We start from the raw sequence: 27,169 nt of genomic DNA on the forward strand, positions 1-27,169 counted from the left end.
GGTGCTTTTGGTGCTGTTGTAATGATCTGGATTGAGAGAAACTTTGTTTCACTCGGTGTGGTCAGGTCTTATCCAAGTGCTAGGATCCAAAAAGGACAGAGTCTTAGAGTTTTACTGCTGTGAACAGACACCATGACCAATGCAACTCTTAGAAGGACAGCATTTAATTGGGGCTGGCTTACAGGTTCAGAGGTTCAGTCCATTATCATCAAGGCAGGAAGTGTAGCAGCATCCAGGCAGGCATGGCACAGGAGGAGCTGAGAGTTCTACATCTTCATCTGAAGGCTGCTAGCAGAATACTGGCTTCCAGACAGCTAGGATGAGGGTCTTATAGCCACACACACAGTGACACACCTACTCCAACAGGGCCACACCTTCTAATAGTGCCACTCTCTGGGCCAAGCATATATAAACCATCACGGGCATGTCTGTTCATAGTGTCCATTCACTCCCCTTCTGCTTGTGCCTGATTCCCTCAAGGACACTATCAGCTTCACTCTCACTGCTGGGGTCATCTTATTTCTCTCTCCTCAGAAACCACTGCTGGTAACCTTACTCAAAACAGTGCACTTTTCCCTAGCCTTCTACCGGCCTTGATTTGTATCCAACACCGAGACACTCCTTACATTATGTTGATGAATGGGCCGACATTCACTTAACACGTGTATTTTCTTATACTCAACTTGCTAGGAATCGCTATAGGGCAGACGCTGCTCTTGGCTTTGGAGACAAATGGCCAAGACAACGTTTGAGGTTTTACGATGGGTTTGTATTCGAGTTTACAGAGATAGATCAAAGTAAGTGCACAGGGTAATTTCAGGTAGTAGTAAATGTGTGGAGAAAATGAAATAGAGTTCTGAGTGTCTTGGTTAGTTTTTAACGGTCAGTTTGACACAACCAAGAGTCAGTGAGGAGAAGGACTGTCATGGTTTCTGTTTGAGTTCTAGCTCTGGCTTCCCTCAAGGATGAATTGTGGTATAGGATAAAAGAAACCGTGTCTTCCCAAGTTACTTTAAGCGGTCAGTAAAGTTGTGACTAGGGATGCCTTTGGGTTGGTGCTCAATGAAGACCTTTCTGTGAGGGAAACATTTGATCTAAGATTCGGACTGTGTGGAATGTGCCAAGGGTTGTCTTTTAAAAGTACAGATGTTGACGTTCCTGCCCTAAATACCTCCGAATGTGTGTGTGTGTGTGTGTGTGTGTGTGTGTGTGTGTGAGAGAGAGAGAGAGAGAGAGAGAGAGAGAGAGAGAGAGCGAGCGAGCTTGTGTATGTATACCATGCACGCGCAAGCGCATGCACAGCCCAGAGGGTATCCAGTTCCCTGCTCATTCTGAGCCACCCAGAGTGGGTGCTGGGACTGAAGCTGAGTCCTCTTCAAGATGCCAAGTCATCTTGCTGATGACTCTCTCGCCCACTTGGAAGTAACTGGGCAGGATGCTCACAGGCTGGGACTTAGGCTTAGCTCTGGAAAGTTGAACTTAGCTGCTTATGGCTTGATCTGAGAAACCCCACAAAAGTTTACGTTACAGGCTCACTGGTCCTCAGCTTGCTGCTGTAGAGAAGGGGTAGAGACTTGAAGGGGTGGGACTTTCCGGGGGACCTTCTAGCTACTGTGGGATAACCTTGTAAAGGGTAACGGGACCCTGCATCTTGGTCTTCTTTTCCCTATGGTTTCCTGACCACTGTGAGGTATGCTGCTTTGTTCCAGTGTGTGCTCTCTGACATCAGGGTCCTCTTTCCACACAGCCCCCAAAGCAGCAGTGCCAGTGGCCCATAAACCGAAGTCTCAGAAACTCTGAGTCCAAACAACCTTCCGTCTGTGTAAGCTGACTGCCTCGGGTCATTCGCTATCCTAATGTTCTTGGTTACTGCCTTTTGCTGAGACAGGGTCGTAGCAGGTAAAAAAGAAAGATCGCAACGCTGAAAAACCAGAACAAAATAAAAAGAGAAGCCAGAGAGTGCAGTGGGCCTTGGAACATCAGGTAGTACTGATTATTGACATGCAAAGATGGCGTCCTGTTGTCACGGAAATCCTGACGATAGATTAGTTTCCCAGCATGAGAAGGGTAATCCACGCGTTACAAAAGGAGATTCTACATATTAAAACAACACACTGAGTCTAGTTTATGAACTATTTTGGAAGATACCCAGTGTCCTCTTGGTGGTCTGGCAGCATGGAGTCTAAACGCAACACAAATTACACTTAATCTTAAGTCAAAAATGACCGCTGTTTTAAGATAAGAGGGGAAGACTAGTGTATGAGACAGATGGCGCACCGTCTCCTCTCGTCGCTACTGACCGTGTGTGCCTCGGGGTGCCCAGCTATGTCTGTGTGCCTGTAGATTAAATCATTTTTCCCCCAAAGAGATGCCTACTCTGTTCCAAACACTTCACTGCGTGCATCGTCGATGCCTCAGTGAACGTGACTGAAAGCTCTTTGTAAACCTGCTTGCAGTTTACATCCTAATCTGGGGATAGGAGCAGCAAAGAACCACATAAATCTGGTAGATGAGTGATATTTTGTGGAGCAAAATAAAGGAGAGGCCAATAAGGTGTTTTAAGAGGCTGGCTGCAAGGGCCTCACGGGAAGCCTTTGGACAGTTGTTGAAAGAGGGGATCGAGTGAGCCCAGGGAGAGTGCATGCCAAGCTCCAGAAACATTGTGTGCAGAAGGGACACTGGCCACAAGCATGTGGCCTAGGGGAGAGAGACTGGAAAGAGATCAGAGAGATGATCGAGGACGACAGAGAAGGACTTTATTTAAACTCTTGTTCTAGTGGGAATTAAAATTCCTCTTGGCCTTGAACATCCAAGGAAGACCACATGCCCACTAACTGAAATGGCTTTTCGGGGCAGGCAGAGCTGGTGTTAGTCTTGTCAGCGGGAGTGTGGAAGTATGGTAGGCCGCAGGTGGTCCCTTGGCTGCCTCAGTAGCACTGCTGTGCATGCAGCTGAGTGTCCGGTTCTGGCTTGGAGATGCGCAAAGTAATCTAAGAGAGTCAGTGCGGTGTAGGGAAGCGGCTGGAGCCTCAGTGCTTGGCCCTCTAGGAGCTGAGGATGTAAGGTGATGTCATATATTGGAAACCGGCTGCCAGTTAATACAGTCTGCAGGCTTGTTTGTTTGTTTTCCCTCTGCAAAGTCCACATCACGTACCCCTGGTGCACCCTGTGACTTACATTCCTCGTCTTCTGACTTCCCTGTGCCTGTGAAGTTTCTCCGCGCATCATTGTTAGAGCTATGAGATGGTCTAGGGCAGTGTGGCATCTCAAAGGAGCATAGAATCCGTCTTAGACCGGCGAAATGACGCAAGTGGGTTTGTTCATGAGAGAGCCAGGAGAGCAGAGCCAGGATCTGGAGTCATAAAAAGATCCCTTCTGGGTGTAGAACGTCCCTGCCTCAACCTCTCCTTCGTACACTCACAGAGCATGCCTTGACGCTCGTCAGGGCTAGGCTTCTGTCTCGATTCTACCACATACCAGCCCTCTGGCTTTCAGCAGTCTTCTCCATCTCAGCAAACCTCTGTCCATTTGCAAGACAGGGACAGTAATGGCCCCAGGGAGCTGTGACAAACTGCAGCTTGCCTGTAAAACCCTTTTCGTCCCCGGGAATAACAAATACCCCACATACGGAGCCTCTCAGGGTTATTCCAACACAGGGACTTCGGTTTCAGGGCGTCGCTGTTCGTAGAGCTGCCTTTAAAAAGACTTTTAATTGGTGCCATTGCTTGGGGTTTATTTATGTAAGAGATCAGATAGAGTTATACCCACAAACACACTAGGCTTTTCCCTAAAGAAGTTTCCAAGTATCTTTTCCCCATGCCTGGTTTCTGCCCCTGGGAGAAAAAATGCCAACAAACCAACTTAAAACAGTGCACTGAGCACTCAGGGCAAATTCATAATTTGCTGCCCTTTATCAGCGTGGAGAAAACAAAACTGTCAGTTTGTAATTCCCCAGTCTGCTGTTACTCATGCGAGGAGAGAGCAGCCGGGAGGACGTGCCCTGTGTATGGAAGGCACCTTCTGCCTGTGAGCCTCCTCATGCGCAGATGCAGAAGCCTTTAGGATGCTGAAGGGTTAGGAACCCTCAGTTGTCTCCAATGGGCTGGAGAGAGAGCTCAGTGGGAAAGTACTGGCTGCAAAGCCATGAGGACTTCCGGTTTAGAGCTCAGCACCCCAGCAGGGTTCCATGCAACCTGTCTATAGCCCCAGTCAGGATGGGGCACAGCAGAGACAGACAGATCCTAGGGGGTTGGTTCCAAGCCAGTCTAGCCAAAGCCAACCTTTAGTCCCAGTGAGAGACCTTGTCTCAAAAAGTTAAGGTGGCATGCCTAGAGTTAAGCACTCACTGCTCTTCCAGGGGGTCTAAATTAGGTTCCCAGCACCAAGAGTAGTTATAGAATATAGAGAAATGGTTGAAGATATCCCAACATCAAATTCTTCCCTACACACACACACACACACACACACACACACACACACACACCCAATACTTTCAAAGTAGCGACTGGTGTTAATGAAGTGGTTTTAGGTTAGCTCTTCTATGAGAATGGAAACTACTGACCCATTGGACCCTGAGGGAGTAAGGGTAGCAAGGTGCTTCTTTCTAATCCTGTCAGGGAAGACACTGAGCCTCTTCTCCTCTCTTCTTCCCTCCCGTCCTCGGTCTACCACCCCCATAATGTGGGTGTATGGGTGTACCTGTTGAACAGAGCCCGAGAAAGGAGAGGGCAGGGAGCATAAATGGAAAGTGAGCTACAGCAAAGCTTTCAAAACTCTTACAGATGTATTTCTGCAGACGCATACAAAACCAGGGCTCACCCCACAGCGCCTCAGGATGTCGTTTTAAGGTGGAACTGGATGTAGAGAAGAGAGAAGACGAGGGCGTTTAAACAGCAATGGGCAGTACCCCTTCACGTGCAAGCTGTGAACCCGGAAGCTTCAGGTATATGTCCCAAACCCTGTGACAACCCTTGGCCATTTTCACTTTGCAAAATTACAGGGAAAAATGTCCCCCCTCTTATCCCAGACTGTGGGGTTTTAACGATTGTCTTTCCTTCTGAGCTTTCTCCTGCGCATCCGCTGGTAGCGCACGTCGCCACTCTGTTTCTTGTTTCTAATACGAGCCCCGTACTTCAAAGAGAGCTCCAGTCCCTTTCTTGTTCCACTCCATGCTCATTCTTGTCCCCACACCAGCACTGACTGATCTACCCCGGTGGGTTTTATGATGGTCTCAGAGCATTCTGTGGTATGGGATGTACATATTTTAATTTTCCAGACGTCTAGCTTGTTTTAACAAGGTGACATTCCATTGTTGCACAACAGAGTTCTCCTAATGAGAACCCCACAAAATAATGCCTATGGCTACCCTCCTAACACTGGCACGTGATAGACTCCCAGAAAATGATAGCAGCGTGGGCGACTCTGTCTGCTGTGCTGTGTGCTGGCCATTTATTTCCGCATGCTGTCTTCCTTTATAGATATTAGAAAAATAAGATCCAGCGCACGGCGTGTACGGTCACGTCGTCTAAACTAATGGACACCATGTTAATGAGGTTCATGCCATTTCATCTGTATCCCTAGCACCTAATTTGCATAATAAGATATTTAATGCCCCCCCCCCCCGGTCAGGGCAACACAAATAGCTGGGTTTTAGAAGGCTGCTGTTCACCAACACCAATGGGGATGGTAGCTCTCTGTATAGATCAGAAGGCTGGCACATTTCAATCAGTCGGGTGGGTATTTAATTTGAGTGAGTAGCCAAGGAGGCCTTAGCTTAGGCAGTTTGAGAATCTGGAGTGGGGCAGGGCTGTTCTCAGAGCGGAAGTTTTTGGAGCTCTGACTGGGGGACTTAAGACCTGTACTTTGGTTGAAGGAATCTTCCGAGTCCTCGGCAGCAACCCTCCATGTTTTGCTCCAGGCACACCTTGGTTCATTGGGTAAACAGTGTTCTTCATGGTCCTTGCCAATTTAGAAGTCTTGAGAAATGACCCCTTTTCCTTGTTGTGAATTATCACAGCTTCTCTGAGGGGCTCTGGCTTTCGTGAATTCCTGCACGCTGCCAGCAAGGCACTTACTGTGGGGCTCATGTGTCAAGGGTCAAAGAGGGGGATGTCTTGTTCCTTAGGAAAAAACCAGGACCCTGTCCTGAAAGACGCTGAGTTGGCCTAAATAACGAAGAGTCTTTCCTTGGAAGCCTTTCAGGACCTCGTGGCGTAGGAGGGTGTTTCCCTGAGGGTGGGAGCTTTGAAGTAGGCCAAGCTAAGCTCCTAAGGGTTGCAGGCTCTGTTACCTCTTTTCTCTGCAGGCCCTCTGATCCTTCCTGGTTTTAGAGTCTGAAAATAGTCAAGCCGTCTCCTCTCTATGCTAGCCCGTGGGGAAGAGACTGAAGTCGCCTCATGCTTCAGTGAGATTCACCCAACAGGTCTGCTCATGTCTCCTTGGATACCTGACTATAAAGATGGGTCAAGTGGAATGTTTTCAAGGGACATTACTATTCCTGGCTTAAAATCAGTTTCTGTCGCCAGGAAAGAAGGAAGGAAGGAGAATGAATAGAAATGAAGAGAGACTATCTCAATTACCCTACTCTCTCCTTTAGGCGAAGCACTGATTCAGGAGGACATGTAACTTGCCCAGAGTCACCAATGAAAGGCAGGGGTGGGACAGAGAATCCTGTCTCACAGGCCTTCCCGATCCAGCTTCTACTCTGAATCCAGGGCACTGGCCTTGAAACCCAAAGTCTTTCTTGTGTGAAGCACTTTCTTCAAATTAGCAGGAACTGCTTATGCCGTTGGGAAAGCCGGCTGTGGGAGATTTATATTTTACTTATTAGTCTTGTGTCCGCCAGCATTCTCTTGATTTATTTTTTCTTTATATCCTGCCACTTTATGAATTCGATATTACACATCTTTTTCAGTCTATTTAGTGAACCTATCGATCTTTCTGCGAATGTACTGAAGATTGCTCCCGGGCATTCAGATGTTGGTAAAGAATAATTATTGAGCTGGCCGGTAAGAATAAAAGAGAGAGCCCAGGACAGAGAAACTGGACATAAGTCTAGATTTGCTTCTAGAAAATGCTATTCACTAGAATACTTCTCACGGAGATCTATTATTTGTCCAAATTTAAAAGTGCTCATGAAAGCATGAGGGTGAATGCGAGAAAGAAAGTCACCTATAACAGCTTTGAGCAGTGAAGTTATGTCCCCACCTTCCTATTGTTTACCAAGTAGCAGGAGCTATGATGGATGGCAAGTCATGTAGCTGGGGTGTTGACTGGGGCAATGAAGCTGTATTATTGAGCAAGCCTTGGACCCAAGTTTGGAAGGTTCATAAAGCCCCGGGTGGGCACGGCACGACAGCCTGTTTGCAGTCCCGGCACCTGGAAGGCAGAGTCACAGAATCTCGGGAACACGCCTGCTAACGAGGCCAACCGAGTCAGCGAGCTCAGGGCCAGGGAGAGGCCCTGTCTGAAGAGAGGGTGAACAATCACGGAAGACACTCGGCTTCGACCTCAGGCCTCTACAAGCATGTACGCCCACATGCACATGTCTACCTGCACACGTGTGAACGTGCACGCCTACATGGTTCATATTCAAAATAGTACTGTGGTGGGATATGTTTACGTGTTGTAAGCACAGATGAGACAGGCATCTAACTTAGCATTTGGAAGTAAGGGGAGTCTTCTGGGGAGATATTCAGGGCTTAGCCCCACGACGGTTTCTCTAGGCAGAGGAAGCAGTGGGTGTTAAGAACGGGGATCCTGATGCAGAGGTCAGAGAGGTCCTGCTCAGTGAAGGACTAGAAGCAGTGGGTGCTGACTGGCCAGTTGCATCTAGGTCACGAGGAGTCCTATCAGCCACCCCGAGGCTCCTTACATTAGAAGACTAAAACTGGGGGCGATAACCTATAATTTGAAGTGTGGAAGGGTCAGGAAAGTTGTGGCATGTTGTGGCATGTGCTAATTCATGAAGGTGACACAAAGCGAGTATGAACACGGACCCGAGACAGTGGCCAGTCCATCTGGGATACACAAGAGGGAAAGGACCCTGCTAAAGCGGGTTAGAGGTCCAGGCTCTATTTGAGATTCGAGTCTGCTGCTGGCTAGAGTCTCTCAGAGGACAGTTAGGCGCTGGGCTCCTGTCTGCAAGCATAAGAAAGTATAATTAATAATATCAGAGTTTGCTCCTTGCCCATGGCATGTTTCGAGTTGGGCCAGTTACTGGCTGGCCATTCCCTCAGTCTCTGTTCTGTCCTTGCCTTTTTTTTTTTTGGACAGGACAGATTTTGGGTCCAAAGTTTTGTAGATGGGTTAGTGTCCCTATCCTTCCACTGCGGTTCCTGCCTGGTTACTGTAGGTGGCCTCTTTGGGTTCCATGACTCTACTGTTAGGCATCTCGGCTAAGGTCACCTGCATTGACTCCTGGGAGCATCCCCTATCCCAGATCTCTGGGACTCCCTAAAGATTCTCCCCCATCCCCAACCCCCGCAACAATTTGCGTGTTAATTAAAAAAAATTGTCCTAGGAAAAATCATTGCCTTAGTTAGCTTCTCTAGAGCAGTAAGTGTGGAAGGAGAAACCAGTTAGGAAGGCATAGAACATCAGAGGGAAGAGGCCCTTATGACTTGGACCAGAGAGGCAGGTGTTGAGAGTGGGTCTGTTTCTGTAAACTTTGAGGAGCTCACTAGAGGTCAAGGAAGAATGATAGTGGGAATAGGCACTTGTTCACACCCCAATTGTCTCAGAGTCAGAGGACCTCTAGAAGAGCCACCCACTTTTGGATTGCACGGCGGTGTGCTGAGTTCCTGAGCTGCGGTCTCTCGCTATCCTTCTCCTGTGAGTCTCTGGTGTTGGTTCTGACCTCTGGAGCCTCTGCAGGTTAAGAAGAATCCCCTTCACATGTCAGATACTCCAAGGTACTGTTCATCAGCTTGTCTTTCCTGAGGCTCACACGCCTATTCCTCTGGCCTTTCCCCAGGGGCCTTCGTTTTGAAGTACTTTGCCAATCTGTCAGTCACCTTCTGTCAGGCACACACTGCATTGCTCAATGCCCTTCTGAAAATGGGATGGATTGCAGCTAGCTGTCACCTTGACAACAGGGACGAAGGCCCCAGGAGAAAAGAGAATCCATCTTTCATGTTTAGAGTAACCATTAGGAAAATACTACATACATAGAAGAACGTTAAAAATACAGACAAAATACAAGAAAGGCCTAACTGGCTATTATGTTGCTATTTTAAATTTGGATTAGGTTCTTATTAATCTTCTCTGGGTATCTCTTATCTTAAAAAAATGGATACAGAGAGATACATTGTTCCGACGCTTGGCTTTTTCACATCAGTAAAAGTTCTTTGCCTTCCTTAACTATTTTTGGAAGCAATGTATTTATGCATTTATTTGGTTTGTATGTTTCATAAATAATGTACAGTTGTATACACTTACATCCTACCAGTCTTTCTCTTAAGCACAGATTCCTGGCTTAGAATTACTGGGTAGGGACATTTTTTTCCTTGGCTTTGGACACATGCAGATGATTGTCCCCAGGGCAGAATTTATGTGTTCCTCCCCTCTCTTCCTAAAATGGATCCATAGCCTTGGCCATTTCAACCTTCCCTGACCCCGCCCAGAGAAGATAATGAACAAGAAAAATCCCAAATATCAGGAGGGTAGTAGGTACAGGCAGGGAGGGCCATCAATTGAAACAGCCCATGGCTTCCAGCGCTCGCTGGCTCGCCTGTATGCCAAGTGCTGGCTCAGAGTTTCCTGTATTTCTATCTAGTGCCTCACCTAAGAATGCTACATCTCATATGCCAGGGCAGAAAATGATCGGGCTCCTGGTGAAATGGCTTGCTAGAGGCCACACAGTTGGAGTGAAGATCATTTTGGTATAAGTAAAAAAAGGGTGACTGGAGATAGCTTTAATTCTATACAAGTGCAAAAACCTCTCCCTTCAGATGCAACACATCTACCAAACGCTGCACACATCGCTGGCGCTGTCACTCGGTCACATGTCCCACCTTTTCTACAAGCTCAAGGAATAGACTATTGTCAACCTCCGAAGCAAAGCTGTAGGCCTCTGGCCTCCTCCACCGGAGTGAAACCGTGCTCATTGCTAACACTTGCTGTCATGCTTGCCTGGGTTTGAGCCTCACTGAGTAAAGTGTAGTGTGAATATTTGCTTATTAGCTTTTTCCCTTTTCCCCAACAGTTTGAGTCTGAGATTTGCGGCGTGTCACGGTGATCCGTACATTGCCCCCGTTGTAGAACATTCATACTGCATGACTAGACCGCAGTCAGCATTTGCTGTTGGCAGGCGTTTCTGTCATTTCTGGTTCGGGGCAACTATGAATAGTGCAGTTGGGAACAGTCTTGTATGACAAAAATAGACACACATGTGCTTTGGGGTCAGGGATAGTGTTATGTAATTGCTTCTCCCCGTCTGAGACATTTCCTTAAAAACAAAAGCTGTTCGGTGCGCGAGACAGCAAGAGAGCACGCACTCCTGGCTCTTTACTTGTGCGCATGTGCCCTCCTGGAGGGGAAGGGCAGCCAACGAGAAGACATTCCTCCTGGAGAATATATGGCTGCCGCCTCTTGGAGGCATGCTTGCTCCAGCAAATGGGACATTAACTCTGCTGCTGGCAGCAGAACACAGGAGTGGCTGTGGGCGGAAGAGTGTTTCTGTGATTTAATTATGAATCTCAGGGAAGCATATTATGATCCTCTCCAACCTGCTGCGCCGGATGGCAGGACGCCACAGGCACGTCTATCAGGTGTTCCAAACGTGCCAGAGAGAAAAGAGTGAAGGACCCTGTGACAACCTCTATATATCTCTACACAGAGAGTCCTCACCGGAGATTTGGGTCCTGAATCTAGTCAGTCCCCTAAGTCATTAACACATATGGTTGGGAGATCACAAGGGCATAAGGCAAAGTTGGGGCAAGGGAGACACATGTCCTACCCGGATCAGTGTCATTCATATCTGATCTGGTTTCATTGTTAACAGCACCTCCTTTATCTATAGGGATGTCCCACTTCATTAATAAATGTTATGCTCATCGACTTAGACACAGTGATTAACGTTCTGTTGCTTATGGGCGCTGCGACTTTGGGCAAGCCCCTGCAGCTCTCTGAGCTTCACTGCACAGACTGCAATGGGGTTGCAAAGATGAACCGAGGCAGTGCGTGGTAGACCTTCAGCCCTGCCACAGGACAAGGACTCAATTGTTTATATCTCATTGTAGTCGCTTGAAGCTAGATTTTTCCATGAGGAGTGAGGGTGAAATGTGACTGCGGGAACTGTAGGGGTTGGAGCTCTGTCGTTCTTCTTCTTCCCGCCAAAAGAGTTTGTTTTCCTTCATTCCAGGGTACTGTGCGTATGTCAATCAGTTTTCTCTCAAGGCTACTGTGTGGATGCAGAAGCTAGTAGCATCTGGATGTAAGAGTACTATCATCCTGTACTGTATAGGGAGTGATTATGAAATCCTGAGATAATAATCTAAATCAATGGGGTGACCATACAATCTTGGTGTTGCTCTGTGTAAAAATGGTAGTGTTCAAGACAACCATTGACTCAAGGTTGTCTCAGTTTCGACCCCAAATTACATCCGAGTAAGGGGTCACTTAGGCAAAGGTCCAGAGACAGTAGCAAGGTACACTGGATAGCCTTCTAAATGGAATACTGCTCTGCAGCCAACAGTGAAGATGCTTGAAAACTTCTTGTGTGTAAACACGGATACACTCTAGTCAGACATCAGATGGAAAAGCAAGTTACAGTAGAATGCCTACTGTATACTTATGCAGAGTTGAAATTTTCATTATTTTTAAATCGGTGTGCATTTGTGAGCACTTGTGCATGCATGCCCAAAAAGGGCAATAAATAAATAAATAAATAAATAAATAAATAAAATAAAATAAAATAAAATCAGATCCTCTGGAGCTGGAGATACAGGCAAATCATGAGCCATCTGATATAGGTATTTGTTGGGGACTGAACTTGGGTCCTCTGGAAGAGCAGCAAGCACTCTTAGCTGCTGAGCCATCTAGTTAGTTCCCAAAATACTCATTTTATTTTTAGTTCTTTGTATGTATACATGTATGTGCATATGTATGTGTGAGTGTGTGCAAGTATGTGAAGGTGCCTGTGGTGGCCAGTAGAGGGCATATGATGACCCTGGAACTGGAATTTATGGCAGTTATGAGCCGGGGGAGTGGGGACAAAAGTCAGGTCCTCTGCAAGAACAGTGTATCTCTCCTGCCCCACATTTACATAGAGTTTAATAAAGCCAACCTAAATGATTTCTTCTTTAGGGATACATACATGTAATGGGGGGGAGGTGTAAAGAAAAAGAAAGGAGAGGTTAATTTAGAATTCTTAGGCAGTGGGAAGGGCTGGAGGCATGGGAAGAAGGGAAGTGTGGCCAGAGGGGCAGATTCTAGTCTCTCTCTCTCTCTCTCTCTCTCTCTCTCTCTCTCTCTCTCTCTCTCTCTCTGATCTCAGGGTGAGGATTTTTTCCTTTTTACATAAAAATGGATACAAATTATAGATATCCTTTGGATTCTTTTGAAGATTTAACAGGGAAAATGTACGGAAAATAAAACATGTATTATGATATTACAATGTATCAAACTTTATTCTTATTACGCATGTGTGCTTTGCAGGTGACTCATTGACTAAGCTGAGGAAGGTAGCCAGAGCTCTGAAGTGAAGTGCCAAGGAGGTGATTTTCTGGTTGGCAGCGTTAACTCTTTAATATGCTGGTTGTGACAAGTGGCTGCCTGGTTCTCTGCCTGCTGCTAGAATTGACACTGCCCTGGCAAGCATGCCGGGCATTCACTGAGCAAACATTTTCCTCAGACCTGAGGACACAGTCTGTCTTGTCTCTCAAATGCTGCATCTCAGTGTCACCTGCATTTCACAGCTAAGGGAAAATGGAGACCTGCTGTTAAGACATCCAGGTTAACAGAGTCTGCTCACAGATTCTCACATCCCAGGCTGGGTCTCGCTGCCATTGTTGCGAGCCAGTTCCCTGAAGTGCTGCCTTCAGTCTGCCCTGCCAAGGTGGAAGCAGAGGCTTGGCCCTTCCAGTCTTACAGAAGGCAGCTTCCTTTTTGTCAGCCTCCACCTTCTTCAGTAGCTTCAAGCTCCTGTGGTGTAGTTCCCATGATGCTTCCTCCCCCACTGACCCTGTAGGACTCTTCAGACCTTGGGCACTGTTGCTCAGGAACTGTCTGTTTTCTACGAGACTGGTTTGTGTCTAGTTTTCTGGATGTCTTTGACCTGACTGGTGGATGTGAGGGAGCAGAGGTGTATAGCCCCTGGTCTTTTATGGATACTGCTTCAGTTGAAGTCAGCCTTAGTATTAAGGAAAAAAAATTGCACATGTATAAAGCAAAAGAGAAGAGGACCATTGTAGATAGTGTCCCTGTGTCCCATCAGGAAGACCTACTGTAGGCAGTGGGCAGCCTCCAGGTACAACACAGCTTTGGTGGCTTGTCACCTCCCTGAGGTCCGTCTCTTACTGTCCCTGGAGATGGTGCTTCCAAGGCAGGTGGTCATTTTACCAAGTCCAACCTTTTCTGTCCTTGCTAATGAAGCCAGACAGGGATCCCTTAGACTCCTGGAGGATCAACCTTGCTCTAGCCCTAGGGGCAGACACATGAGTGCCTGACTGTTCCGAAAACGGGAAGGGAAGTCTGCTAAGGGATTCTGGGAGGAGAATTTCATCCTTGTGCGAGAGGAAACACAGGAAGGACTTTCAGTCTATGCTGCTCCTTCCTTTGAGTGCAGTGGGGCTCACATTCAGTGCTTGGGGCTGCTGCCACCATTCCATAATGGTGAGACCATTCCATAATGGTGAGGCATGGGACAAAAAGAATTGCTGATGCTGGTCCACCCACATCTCACCATCATTGACCACCCCCAGACCCCCAGCATCTCTGAAACAGTTCATTTGAGAATTCATGTTGTGCAAAAGAGAGATATTCTTACTTACAGACTCCCATGCATGCTGTATGCGGTTAGCTACATTTTATGTTATTTGCAACTGTAACAACAAAACGACCAGGAGAGCCTAATGCCCTGGTCTGGCCTCTGCCGGTATCTACACTCACATGCACACAACTCCTGACACACATGATTTTTTTTTTTTAATTCTTTTTTTCAGAGCTGGGGACCGAACCCAGAGCCTTGCGCTTGCTAGGCAAGTGCTCTACCACTGAGCTAAATCCCCAGCCCCGACACACATGATTTTTAAAAAGTCTTTAAGACCCCAGAACTATGTAGATGTGGTGAAGCAGTTGTCTGTCTTGTCTATGGTTTGATATCACCCCTGAGCTTTTCTGGGGAAGCTCAGATGTGGGTGATGGGAAAGGGTGATGAAGGCTTTGGCCTGACTCTTCAGGATACTGTATCACTTCAAGAAGCAGTACAAGGAAGGGTAGCGTGCCTGAATTAGGGGGTAGCAGGAGTAGAAAGAAGACGGCAGAGTCACCTTACTGTTTGAGTTTATTCAGTTTTTGACTTCTTCTCTTGCAGTGGGCTTGGTTATTGTGGTTCCCACATATTGAATGGATTCAACATGCATGACTTAAGAACACTATTAGTACTTATTTTTACCTTTGAAACCTTTGATGGCCATCCCTTTGACCTGGAGCCAAGGGAATCGTGCTTTTTGACACACCAACATTTCTGTAGAGTTATAATGAGAGTTATAATCTGTATTCTCAGTCCCCGGTCACCTTTCAATCCAGTCACTGTCATTAAGCTACGTTTGCACTTAGTGTGCTGGGAGTTGCCCCAAATGAGTACATTACCGTCAAAGCATGTGAGGCCAGCAATTTGCATAATCACTGCTGCCAGGATAGCTCCTCAGGATTGGCATCTGCCACCCTCCCCCTCCGGTGGCCTTGTTTTGGATTCTGCTCATGCAGAGTGCCAGTTACTGGTTTTCATAGTTTCTAAGCCCTGGCGAGGGTTGTCTAGTCACTGCCGATGCTTTTACCTCATGGCAGTGTTTGTGTTAAGCACCCGGATGATGAGTCTACATGTTCCAGAGGGGAAAGGATAGCGTCCCTAGTTGGTGCTTCTAACCAGCGACAGTTCTGGCTGTCCCCTTGGCTGAGTGACAGCTGCTCTTGTTTAGCCCCAGTGCTCTCGAGTACCAGAAGAGAGAGGTGGAGGTGGAAAATGTGTTTGGTCTCTGCTGAGATTCCACTCAGGCAGGCGAAGAGGGAGCTAGAGTGAGAAGATAGGCCGGAGCAGGTGCAGTGGTTGGATATGAGTCCAATGTTGGATCTGTGGACCATTGAGGAGGAGCAAAATCACCAGAGGCAAAGCTATGGACGTTGACCTATAGCTGTGGAACAGCAATGTCCTTCAGAACTGAGGTGGGCGGCAGGACTGGCAACCCTCGAGTCTTGGCTGGGCCGTACAGGAACCCACAGTGGGGGCATGGGTTTGGAGAAGAAAGCAGGGGGATTCAAAACAAAAGGGAGCACAGTGGGGGCATGGGTTTGGAGAAGAAAGCAGGGGGATTCAAAACAAAAGGGAGCACGCCATGGAAGAGCCACTTGGTAAGCGTCCTGAGCATATCTTGGAAGAGGGCAGCCAGAGCTGCCCCTCGACTGCCTGGCACACGGCAGGAGCTTAATATTTATCAGAAGCAGTCAAGTGAGTGCATCAGCAAGTGCAGGAGTCCTCCCTATGCGCAAAGGAAGGAGGCCCCCCTCCCTCCACGAGAACCTTCCAGTGTTTCACTGTATCAAAACATGAAACAGTGGTAGAAAGGGAAACTGTGTCCTTGTAGAGAGAAGACTACAAGTCAAATGTCCTTTAAATATAACTGGAGGGGCACTGGGTCCCCTGGAGCGTTCTCCTTTGCACTGTACCTTGTGAAATGGTTGCTGCAGGAGACAGATCAACTGTTTTTGCAGAGGCAGCATCTTTCCTGTCCCAAGGGGCCATGCATGGGCTGCAGGAAGTCTTAGTGATGGAGAACCAGGAGATGCATGGGCTGGAAGTCTTGGTGATGGAGAATCAGGAGAATGTCCTGAGTTCCCTGATGAGTGGAAAACGCTAGGCAGCCCTGTCTAGCCACAGGCTCTGTGTCAGGGTGACAGGCTGTTTGAACTTTGAAGCAAGCTGTCTCCTGGAGGCAGCGTGGCACCACGGGGGCTGCACAGCTGAGTCAGGCGTTGTTTCTTCCACAATGGCCATGATTTTTTCCCCTATGGTCTTGAATACCAGATCAGCCCAGGAAAAGCCGTGCGTGCCTCAGAGCTTTGAGCAATGGCTGTTCTGATGAGCTTGCTTTGGGGGAGCTGGGCCAGATGTGATTTAAGGCGCTGTCATGGCTCGGAGTGACAAAACTAGCTTTCCCCCATTCCTCCTCAAGAAGGATGCAAAGTGACTTTTAAAATGTATAATGTCAACGCTAAGGAACAGGTTTATGATAATGGTACTAAGGTCTAGAAATTAAACATCTGGACCAAGGAAAGGAGAAGAGAGACAGAATACTACAAACGAAGAGATGAAATAGTGCCGGTGAACCCTTCAGAATGATTTTATGTGGAACGTCCTGGAAGCCATAGGGAAAGGAGAAAGATGGGAAGTACCAGTTTCTTGGTGTCTTAGTTAGGGTTTTACTGCTGTGAACAGACACCAGGACCAAGGCAAGTCTCATGAGAACAACATTTGATTGGGGCTGGCTTACAGGTTCAGAGGTTCAGTCCATTATCATAAGGTGAGAACATGGCAGCATCCAGGCAGGCATGGTGCAGGAGGAGCTAAGAGTTCAAATCCTCATCTGAAGGCTACTAGCAGGGCTTCCAGGCAGCTAAGAGGAGGGTCTTAAAGCCCACACCCACAGTGCCACGCCTACTCCAACAAGGCTACACCACACCCACTCCAACAAGGCCACACCCACTCCAACAGGGCCACGCTCATATCCACAAGGCCTTGCCCACTTCACAGGGCCACGCCCACTTCAACAGGGCCCTGCCCACACCAACAAGGCCTTGCCCACTTCAGCGAGACCACGCCCACCTCATAGGGCCACGCCCACTCCAACAAGGGCACCTCCACTCTAACGGGGCCACACCCAGTCCGACAGGGCCACTTCCTGGCCTAAGCACGTACAAACCATCACATGTGGAGAAAGAAACACTTCTGAAAGATTACTCTCTTGACTCTGAGTTATTCTGGAGTTGATGGTTCAGTTCAAGCTTTTCATTTTGCTAATTCGCTCTCCCGTCTCCATAACTTTTACAGCCACTCCTCCCCATCATGGTTCCCAAGCTGCCAGCGAGCTCCTTATTTGTGCTATCAGGAGGTATGGAGAAGGAAAAGGGCATCCTCTAAGTCATGGTTAAAGTCACTCATGGCATGGCACCGTGGCTAAGTCCTTGCTGTCTGATGTTTAAGACAAAAATCTGTATTCCCCAAGAGCGCAGAATAGAGAATTATTCATGTTTTTAAGTCCCCGTGGCTGTGTAAATCCTAAGTTGCCATCAGCACCCTTGGGATTAGAGCCCCAGCCAGGAGCATGACTTACCTCTAAAAAGCTTGTCAAGCCTGGAGGAGTCATCCAGGGAGCCTTGCAAAACCTCACACTGCCAGGCCTGTCCCTGTCCTCCAGGTCCCCTCCTACACTTTCCAGAGTCTGTACCTCACTGGCTGCAGTAGAGCCTCAGACAGTAGGTTTGTAATGCATTTTGTAATGGCTGATACTCGGAGATCAACCTTCCCATGAGTATCCTAGTAACCAGCGAGGCTGTGGGCCCTCTGTCCATCCACCTGCAGAGAGACCCCGTAGTCCCTGGTCAGTGCTGACACTCACGGTCAGCTGTCCCTGTGTAGTCAGCCTGAAACTTGAAGATAGTCTCTCAAAGAGGACAGAGATTTATGATCAGATTATAAACAGCCCAGGCCTGGTGAGTAGAGCCAGCCAGTGCCTTAGGAGAGGGTAGCTGCCAGGCCTGCTTGGTTTTGGCCTGCCCTGCCTGCCAGGTGCCTTTCCTTACAGCAATAGCGCCATGAGGGTTGTGCACGTGACCTTTGCGTCCACGTGAAAAAGCTTTAGCAGTTCTCAATGGCATGAGTAAGATAGGCTCAGTGATGTAGAGACACACAGCCCGGCAAGCGATGGGTTAGATCTGACAACATTTGAAGAACAGCATCAAATGTTATACACACGCATGCACGCACGCATGCATGCACGCACACTTCCTCGTGAAATGCTATATCACCATGAAAAGCCTCGATTCTCATTTGTTATTCGATCAACTCCTGCTTGGTCCTAGCTTCATGGAAGAATAGCTGCTGGGGTGTCCTTTCTGGCATGAAGTCTTTCTGCAAAGGCTATATGGACATTGGGGGACAAGTGGTCCATTGTGGAATGGCTGCTTGGTTAGACCTTGGTCATGACCAGAGCCACAGATGGCAGGGTCCACGACTGGAGGAGGAATGGTGGGCTTTAAGCTTCCTGGACCAGCGCTGGAGCGTTTGGCCCTCTCTTGGCTGTCTGTTGACTTTCATAGATGAAAGAAATGCACTTTATAATGTTTAGCTTACTATTCTGGTTCTCCATTACAGCCAAATATGATCCTTATATGTTTGTATCAAAGAGACTACATCAACAGTTTATATGCCTAAGATATTATCATTTCATTGGACATGAATATTTCATAGTTAGGCTGAAAGCTGACCGAAAGCCAAAGTGTCCCTGGGTTCTTGCCTTACTGTGTCTCTCAGCTCTTATAATAGTTGCGTTTATCAAGTACTCTGTGTATGTTCATCTCATTGGATCCCTTCTGAGGAGTTACAACTGCTACCCCATCCTACAGATGGGAAAACTGAGTCTGAAAAGGACACGGTGGCGGGACAGAGCCCTGGCCGTTTCTCCCAGGTTTACTCGGGTAGTCAAGCTGTCTCCTGTGTTTGCTGTTCTCAGGAGTGTCAGCCTTTTCCTTGGCTTCTAGTGACTTCTGTGTAGCCTGAGTCTTCTCCCCTCAAGCACACCTTCCTTGGTTCCTTCACACCATCCCATAATCCTGTCGCTTTAACAGTACCTCGTGTGTCTTCTGTGACATCATATCTTATCCACACCTATCCCACAGTCCCTGGAGTAGACACCAAAGTCCTTGGAAGAGAAAGTTTTGTTCTTGTATTTTTGACCTCTAGAGATAGATACATAGCAGTGTTGTGTCCCCAGGGCCTGTGTGGGGCCTGGCTCACAGTAGGTGCTGACTATCTATTTTAAGCTGAACAATAAACAATGCCCCTGCCACCCTGTTTGTGAAGCAAAGTCATTAAGTATTTAGACAGAAAGGCATAGAGGAAAAGGATAGTACACCCATCCAAGATGTGCGTGCAGGCTTCTTGAGAGAGTCACGTTTATTCAAGTGTGTGTGTGTGTGTGTGTGTGTGTGTGTGTGTGTGTGTGTGTGTGTGTTCATTCACAATGTTATGCAATGTTTGACCACACCCCGTCAGCCTGTTAGCCTCCTCCTATCCTGTTGAACCATTTCCTAACAAGTCGTCCCCCTCTCTGTTCTCATTCGTGTTCTGTGTGTGTGACCCAGTGCGTTAATTAGGACGGCTTGCAGGACTGGACCATGGGATGAGTTACTTGAGCGAAACCAACTTCCCAGTGACTACACCACTGAGGGACACACACACACACACACACACACACACACACACACACACAAACACACACACTGCCCTCAGCAACCACTGACTGCCAATAGCCCTGGGCCCTGGGGGAATGCTGGCTGCCCCCGACCTTGCACAGGTCTTATGCAGACAGCTGCTGCTGTTGTAAGTTCATGGGATCAAAGGCCCAGTTGTGTCCGGAAGATAGTGTTTCACACTCCTCCCCATCCTCCTGACCTTGCGCTCCTTCTCCCCCTCTTCCATGATGTTCCTTGACCCTTGAGGGAGGTGAAGGAGATGTCCCCTTTAGGGCTGGGAGAGTTCTTCCCATCACCTTGATGTTTTATGACATTGGATGGTTTTGCCTTCACGGCAGCCAGCTCCTACACTATTGGAATTTCGTTTGCCTAAGTCAGTCTAGCCAACCCCGCCACTAGCATTTGTTCTTGTCCTGGTACTCCGCGTGCCAGATGTGGGCACAGTCTCCCGAGCCTTGGTTTGGTAGATCATTATTTTTTTTCTTGAGACATACGTGGTATCTCTTCTTTGCTCTCAGCAGGATGGCTTAGCTTGCTAATGATCTCACAGTGTGAATAGACTTGTTACCATTAAGCCGTGGTGATCTTTTACATGCAGCCCTGCGGCAGGGAGCAGGGGGAGGGTGGGAGAGGGGGGAGAAAGTTGTAAGTAATCATATGCATGGATTCATTGAGAAAAAAAAAAACGAGACTCTGGTCCAAAAGTGTATAATTGTCCCCTCTGTATTTAACAAGGAAATAAGAGGTCATGGATTTGCAGATTTGAGAGAGAGGCTGCTGTGTTGAGGGGTGAAGTGCTGGGGCCTGGAGCATCCCCAGCAGTGGTCAGAACGACTGCATGGCTGGTGTAGAGCCCCATTCAAACAGGACTCAGCCAGGTTAGGATGACTCCTCTTCCTGGGACAGAAATGTCCAGGTCTTGAAATTCCTCCAGGGCACAGGGTCCCTAAGTCAGGCCCCTTCGAGTCCCAGCACCAAGCACAGCACCTTGCCTAGACAGGCCCTCTACATCAGTAGTGGCCATGGAAGGAATTCATGCTCACACACCCCCCACCCCCACCCCTGAGCTGCCATGTTCTCACTGTTCAAACATTTTACTCTTTTAGCATTCGTCCCATTCTATTTAGTTGTACAGGAGTTGACAGGAAGCGGCAAACTGATAAACTGAACCCCAGGACAGGCTCTACGTGTCCTTCGTCTTTCCGGTTTTGTTTATTTTATTATTTATTTATTTATACCACTTTTTAACTATTTTGAGGGTATGGTGCTGGGACCTTAGTTACATTCACAGTGCTGTGCAAAGCCACACCCTAATAATCCATATATGTTCACCTCAAATTGAAATTCCCAGCCTGTTAGACAGTAACTCCCTGTTCCCTCTACCTCCAGCTCCCAGGAACCCAGTGCTCCTCTCCCTGAGTCTGAGTGGCTAAGTGCCCGACTGTAATTGGGCAGCTACGGTATGTGTCCTTTCCTCTTGTTTCACTGAGCACAATTATTCAAGAGTCATCCCTGTCAACTGTCCATCATTTTAAAGGCTAATAATGCTGTTTCCGTACTCACCACATTCTGTCTTGGACACTTGACTTGAGGTTTCCGGAGCAAATGTAATGTCTCCTGTTCCCCCTCCCTGTGCGATGTGGACCAAGCAGTGCTCTTAACATCGTTAGTGTCCTCAAATTTTAAAACCATATCTTAGGGCCAAAAAAGTGAAAATTCAACTCTTAAAGAGGAGTAGATATTTGGAAATCGTGTATACGGATTTATGACTTGTAACCAGAGTACAAAAGGATTCTTACAAATAACCACACAGCAAAAGTTCATCCAGTTTAAAATGGGCAAGGGGCCTCAGAAGAAAACACACAGATAACCAACACAGATAACCAACACAGATAACTGGGGGGAGGATCTCACTATTCGTAGTCGTTGTGAGTGTGCAAATCGGATTCACACTTCACAGGCATGAGGATGGGTGGTTGAGTTGGCACAGTAACAGGTGTTGAGGAAAGAAACCTTCACACAAGCAGTGGAGGAGAGACCGACTGCACACAACCATAGAAGACAGCTCAGGCCTCCCCTCAGAATGCTAACCACGAAGTTCCATCCCTGTCTTATATACCAAAGAGAAAGAAGACACGGCTGCACAGGAAGCCTGTTCACTAGTGTCCACAGCAACGTTACTAATGGCCAGAAAAAGTGGAAACAACCGTGATTTCCTTTGACCAGTAACAAAACCCACAAAATGTGGTCTGCTTGATAATGAAATTTTATCTAGCAACAACACAAAATGGGGGTTTATTGAGGCCTCTTCTAACATGACCCCCAAAATCACGCTAAGTGAAAGGAACCAACCACAAAAAGCCAGCATCATATGACTCAGTTCCTACAGAATGCCCGGAATGGGCCAATCCCAAGACAGAAGTAGAGCAATGGTTACCAAGGAGACATAGGGGGTGGGCCATATGGCAAAACTAGGAGTGGCCACTAAGGTAGGGATTTGCTTAGGACAGTAAAAATGTTCTAAATTTAGATTATGTGAAAAAACAATGAGTAATATTTTAAGTACGTTAACTTGATGGTATGTAATTTACAGCCCAATAAAGCTGCTTGAAAATTTATTTGGCAGCCAAATCCCAGCATTCCACAGGGTGAGGATGTCTTGGCAGAACTTTCACCTAATATCAAGTAGTACTCTGAGAGGAAATGAAGGAATTTCACATAGATGCTATAGGGAGAGAAGGGAAATTTGAATGTGCTGTTTCCCGTGCGTGTAAGAATTGAAGTTTGGCGATCTCCATCAGTTTCCTAAAAGTGCAGCATGTCTTTTTTTCACGGGTGACAAACCGGTGGGAGCAATTAATTAATGGACAGAGTTAATAGAATTGCACCCACACACAGAGAGCACTTCAACAGCCTTAAGGATGGCTGTGGTCTGTTTCCTCCTCGGGCTCTTTCTTTCTCTGTGGGTGAGGCCCTGAGCACCCAGGTTGTTGTCTAGGGCACCGTCCAGAGTCATCATCCCCTTTACATAGGACTCCCTTCTTCCTTAGCGGTTGTTAGGTCCCTGCTGCTCACTTGACCTTGGAAAACCAACAGTCTCTCTTCTGACTGCCCAGTAAGTCCACCTCAGGTTTAGTGATGGATGGTGAAGACTAATTGAGGGCTAATTGGGATACAGCTTGATGGTAGAGAAATTGCCTTTTATGTGTGTGATCCTAGGAGTCAGCCTCCACCAACACATGCACACACACACGCATGCACACACATACACACACATGCACACATATGCACACGCACACACGCACACACGCACACACACGCACACGCACGCACGCGCACTCACACACATGTACACACACATGCACACACACATACACACACATGCACACACACATACACACACATGCACACACACATACACACATGCACACACACATGCACACACACATGCACACACATGCATTCACTTGATAGAGATTTGCTTATGCTTATTAATCTCTCAAAAGGCTTTTGCCTATCACATGAATTTAAATCTGTGGTCAGTTACTTGTCTGTTGCACATGGCTACCTGCTGACTGGATCCTTTCCTTGCGGCTCTTCCCACTGCCTGTATGGCTCCTCCTCCTACGAGATCCATAGACTCGGTACCTGTCTCACTCTCCTTACCAGACTGTGGACTCCTGCAAGGACCAAGGCAAGCCTTCCATGCCGCAGCTACTAGTCCAAGCAGGTACAGGGCCATTCACTGGGTTCTGTGTGGACGGCATGTCACACAGCAGCCAGAAAGAAGTGGCTTCTCCATGGTAGTTTTTTTCCTCAGCTAATGTCTGCTAAAGGAACAGCCTAGAGCCAGCATCCTGCTATCCTGCTGGGGGATGCACAACGGCCTCCCATTTGATTGACTATGACCCAGGTTTACAAGCCAGCAAGCGTGGCATTAAATCACACGGATTAAGCTTCAAAAAAAATGGATGTAATGTTTGGCTTTCCTTCCTTAGAGTCGGTGAATAATACTTGTGGTTCCAAAACCCTGTGAAGGCGCCTCTGGAATGTGCGCTCTAGACGTCTTGGTTTTTCTTGGCAGGGCGGATCAAAGCCATCAGTCATGTCAGGGAGTTGGGCCACCAGGAAGACAGATCGGCTGCAGAGCCATGCATGGACTCGGATCAGTTGATTTAAAAATGTATTACTTCCTAATTCTAATAGCAATTCTGCCTATTTATGAAGTGCAGAGCGACATTTCAATAGCGTCATACGGTGTGTGGTGATGGATGGGGCCATTTGCATACCCGTCACCCCAAACCTGCATCACTCTCTCTGTGCCTCTCTATCCCATACCCTCCACTTTTAATCACTATTCTATACCTTCAAATATATACGTATATAATATATTTTAATGAATATATTATATATATAAATGTATATATTAATATATATATATATGCATAAACTTTTTTGCCTTCCGGATGTCGGTGAGAAGGCACAGTGTTTGTCTTTCCGTGCACAACTTACTCTTTTAATCTACTATCCTCTATTGCATGCTACTGAGATTGATGGACAGGATTTTATTTTTTTCATGCCTAGATGGTTTTCCACTCTGTATATATCCCACCATACTGGCTGGTTTTGTGTGTCAACTTGACATAAGCTGGAGTTATCACAGAGAAAGGAGCCTCCATTGAGGATACGCCTCCATGAGACCCAGCTGTAAGACATTTTCTCAATTGGTGATCAAGGAGGGAGGATCCAGCCCATTGTGGGTGGTGCTGTCCCTGGGCTGGTGGTCTTGGGTTCTATATGAAAGCAAGCTGAGCAAGCCAGGGGAAGCAAGACAGTAAGTAACATCCCTCCATGGCCTCTGCATCAGCTCCTGCTTCCTGACCTGCTTGAGTTCCAGTCCTGACTTTCTTTGGTGATGAACAGCAATGTGGAGGTGTAAGCTGAATAAACCCTTTCCTCCCCAACTTGCTTCTTGGTCATGATGTTTGTGCAGGAATACAGGCCCTGACTAAGACACCCACCTATTTTCTTTGTCACTCCTCTGCTGATGAACCCCTCGGGTTGATCTTTTGTCTTTGCAGTTGTGGGCAGCACTGCAATAAACGTGGGAACACAGCCAGACTCTCAAACCAAAGGGCTCGCTCAGCCCCATCTCGCTGTGTAACAGAATCAGCTCTCTCTTTACCACTGAGAGTGTTAAGCACTTCCTACATTTCTGTGTGTTTCTCACCGAACTCCGAACTCGTGCGGAACGGTCATTTGTGACTGCGTGGATGACAAAAGCTTAATCACCATAGCAGCAAGCCTGAGCTCCAGAAGGGCACGTGAGGATGTGTTGTGACTATTGTTTCTCAATGCTGTGGCCATATGTCCTGGGGGGCAAGAAGCCCAAGACTTTACTGTGTGTACCAGCCTCTCAGGCACAGCGCTGGTGGTCCTTGTCCTCTGCTTCTGTGTGTCCATCCTCTTTGTGGCGGAGGCACCTGAAAGGCAGGCTTTGAGGGAGACAGGCTTTGAGGACTGGATTGGCTTTGACTTTGGTGTGCCTGAGCTATGAGTGTCCTGTCCTAAGGGACACTTGGCTACTTAGGAGAAGGGAGACTGCTGTTGTCTTAATTATGGGTGTTTCATAATCTCAGAGTTTTGCTTCTTTTCAGAATGACAAAACTCGCACTATCTCACTTATTAAAAAAATCATGGAGTCTCTAGTAGCAAGAAACCCTTCCGTGGCCACTGGGCACTTGGAACCTCAGTTGAGCCTCTTATTAAGTAGTCACCGTGCTCGCCTGACTCTCAGAGTTACGCTGAAGATTAGATGTGGACAGAGCACACATCTGTAAATCTGTGTCTCTTCCGCTGCACACTGATGACTCTGGCTCAGGCTTAGCGCAGGGCTGAGCATCTCGTGGGATCACATAGGCAGAGCACTTGGTTAGGGGTGGGGCCAAAGCCAACAGCATGCACCTGCCTCCAACTTTAACCCTCCTTCCCGCCAAGCCACTGCCCTACTCATGGCTGACACCACACACGGTGGAGCATTCCATCGCTGTGTTCTGACCTCTCTGGCCCCGCTGGTGTTGGAGACTCCTCCGCTGACTCTGATTGAGCCTGTCCCCTTTCTTCTCTAGTCAGGAGTCTCTCATTTCTGCCCTCTAACTTCATCCAGGACTAGTGGCGAGCGTCTTCTTCTGTAGCTTCCTGCCTGGTCCCTTCCCTCTTGGAACTCATGCTTTTATCTTCCATGCTCATGCAGCTTCTGGTCCCATGGGATTAGGTCCCCCAGGTTTAGCACGGGGCTGCACATACAATGATTGACATCCGACCCTCAGGAACTGAGCTATAGCTTACACAAGCCAGTCAACCTGGACCACCTTCTTGCAAGCGATTGTCTCCCAACGGGAAAGCGGATACAGCTATTTACAGCAGAGAGTTTCGCTGTGTTGAATATAGCAGGTCCTTTCCACATAGTATGTCTTTCCTTAAGCATAATGTCCAAAGGATACTAGATACGGCTCTTCACCTGTGATAGGAAAGGACTCTAAGACAGGTGATAAACCACTTGTCCCAAAGTCGCTTGAGGTCATAGCAGGCTCCTCTTTGTCCTCTAAACCCATGTTGCTTCCCGGTGACTAACGGAGAAGAAGGAAGGGAAGGGAAGCCTGAAGACCCACAGAAAATGCCCTTCGGATGAAGGAGGTCTGAAAGACTCAATCGTAAATGAACAAGGTGCGTCCTGAGGCAGCGGTTGCTCCCAGTGTGGGAATAGTCACAGCAAGCAGCCTGAGCGACGCTGTAAATGACAGCCTCAGATGACTAGCCTGCATTCTGCTGGCAATCAAAAGGAGGCAAAGGAACCCAACCCTCGGCTTCCACAGAAGAGCAAAGCAAAACAAAACAAAACAAACCTGCAAAATGACTGCCTCAGCCAGAGTTTCAGTTGCTGTGAAGAAATGCCGTGACCAAGGCAACTTTTATGACAGACAACATTTAATTGGGCCTGGCTTACAGGTTCAGAGGTTCGGTCCATTATCATCATGGCAGAAAGCATGGCGGCTTGCAGGCAGACACCTCCAGGTTGGAGGAGTTCTACATCTTGCTAGGAAAGGAAGCCAGAAGGAGACTATGCCACACTGGGTGGAGCTTGGGCATAGGAAACATCAAAGCCCACCCCCGCGGTGACACAGTTCCTCCAACGAGGCCACACCTCCGGAGGGTGCACTCCCATGGGCTCAGCATATCCACACCACCACAGTGACAGACTGCATTGAGAATCTTGAGCGACACAGAGGTAACCACGGCATCGTGGGGTCAGATCAGGACTGAATCTCCACTCTGCACCTTCCTCCGCTGTGGAGCCCAGAGCAGCTTTCCTCTCCCCGGGCCTCAGCTTCTCCATTCTTTTGTCCATGAGACTGTGAAGGAACTGCACCTCAGGGAAATGGTGAACTTGCAATATCATATGCTTGAGAGACTCAGAGCT

At 47.8% G+C, this 27,169-nt stretch overlaps 1 protein-coding gene across 10 annotated transcripts in view; it reads left to right on the forward strand.

Moving 5' to 3' along the window:
• Positions 1–27,169, forward strand: part of Tmcc3 (transmembrane and coiled-coil domain family 3) — a 314,545-nt gene that overhangs the window by 85,426 nt on the left and 201,950 nt on the right. For 4 of the 10 annotated variants that reach the window (XM_087557181.1, XM_087557185.1, XM_087557182.1 and 1 more), the window contains one exon: positions 4,782–4,942. The exons of the other annotated variants lie outside the window; for them this stretch is intronic. The gene's annotated coding sequence lies outside the window, so the exon portion shown is untranslated. Of the gene's footprint in view, positions 1–4,781; positions 4,943–27,169 lie in introns of those variants that run through there. 10 annotated transcript variants of the gene reach the window in all.

This window comes from Rattus norvegicus, chromosome 7 (genome assembly GCF_021556685.1).
Source record: "Rattus norvegicus strain SHRSP/BbbUtx chromosome 7, alternate assembly SHRSP_T2T, whole genome shotgun sequence".
NCBI classification, from domain to species: Eukaryota; Metazoa; Chordata; class Mammalia; order Rodentia; family Muridae; genus Rattus; species Rattus norvegicus.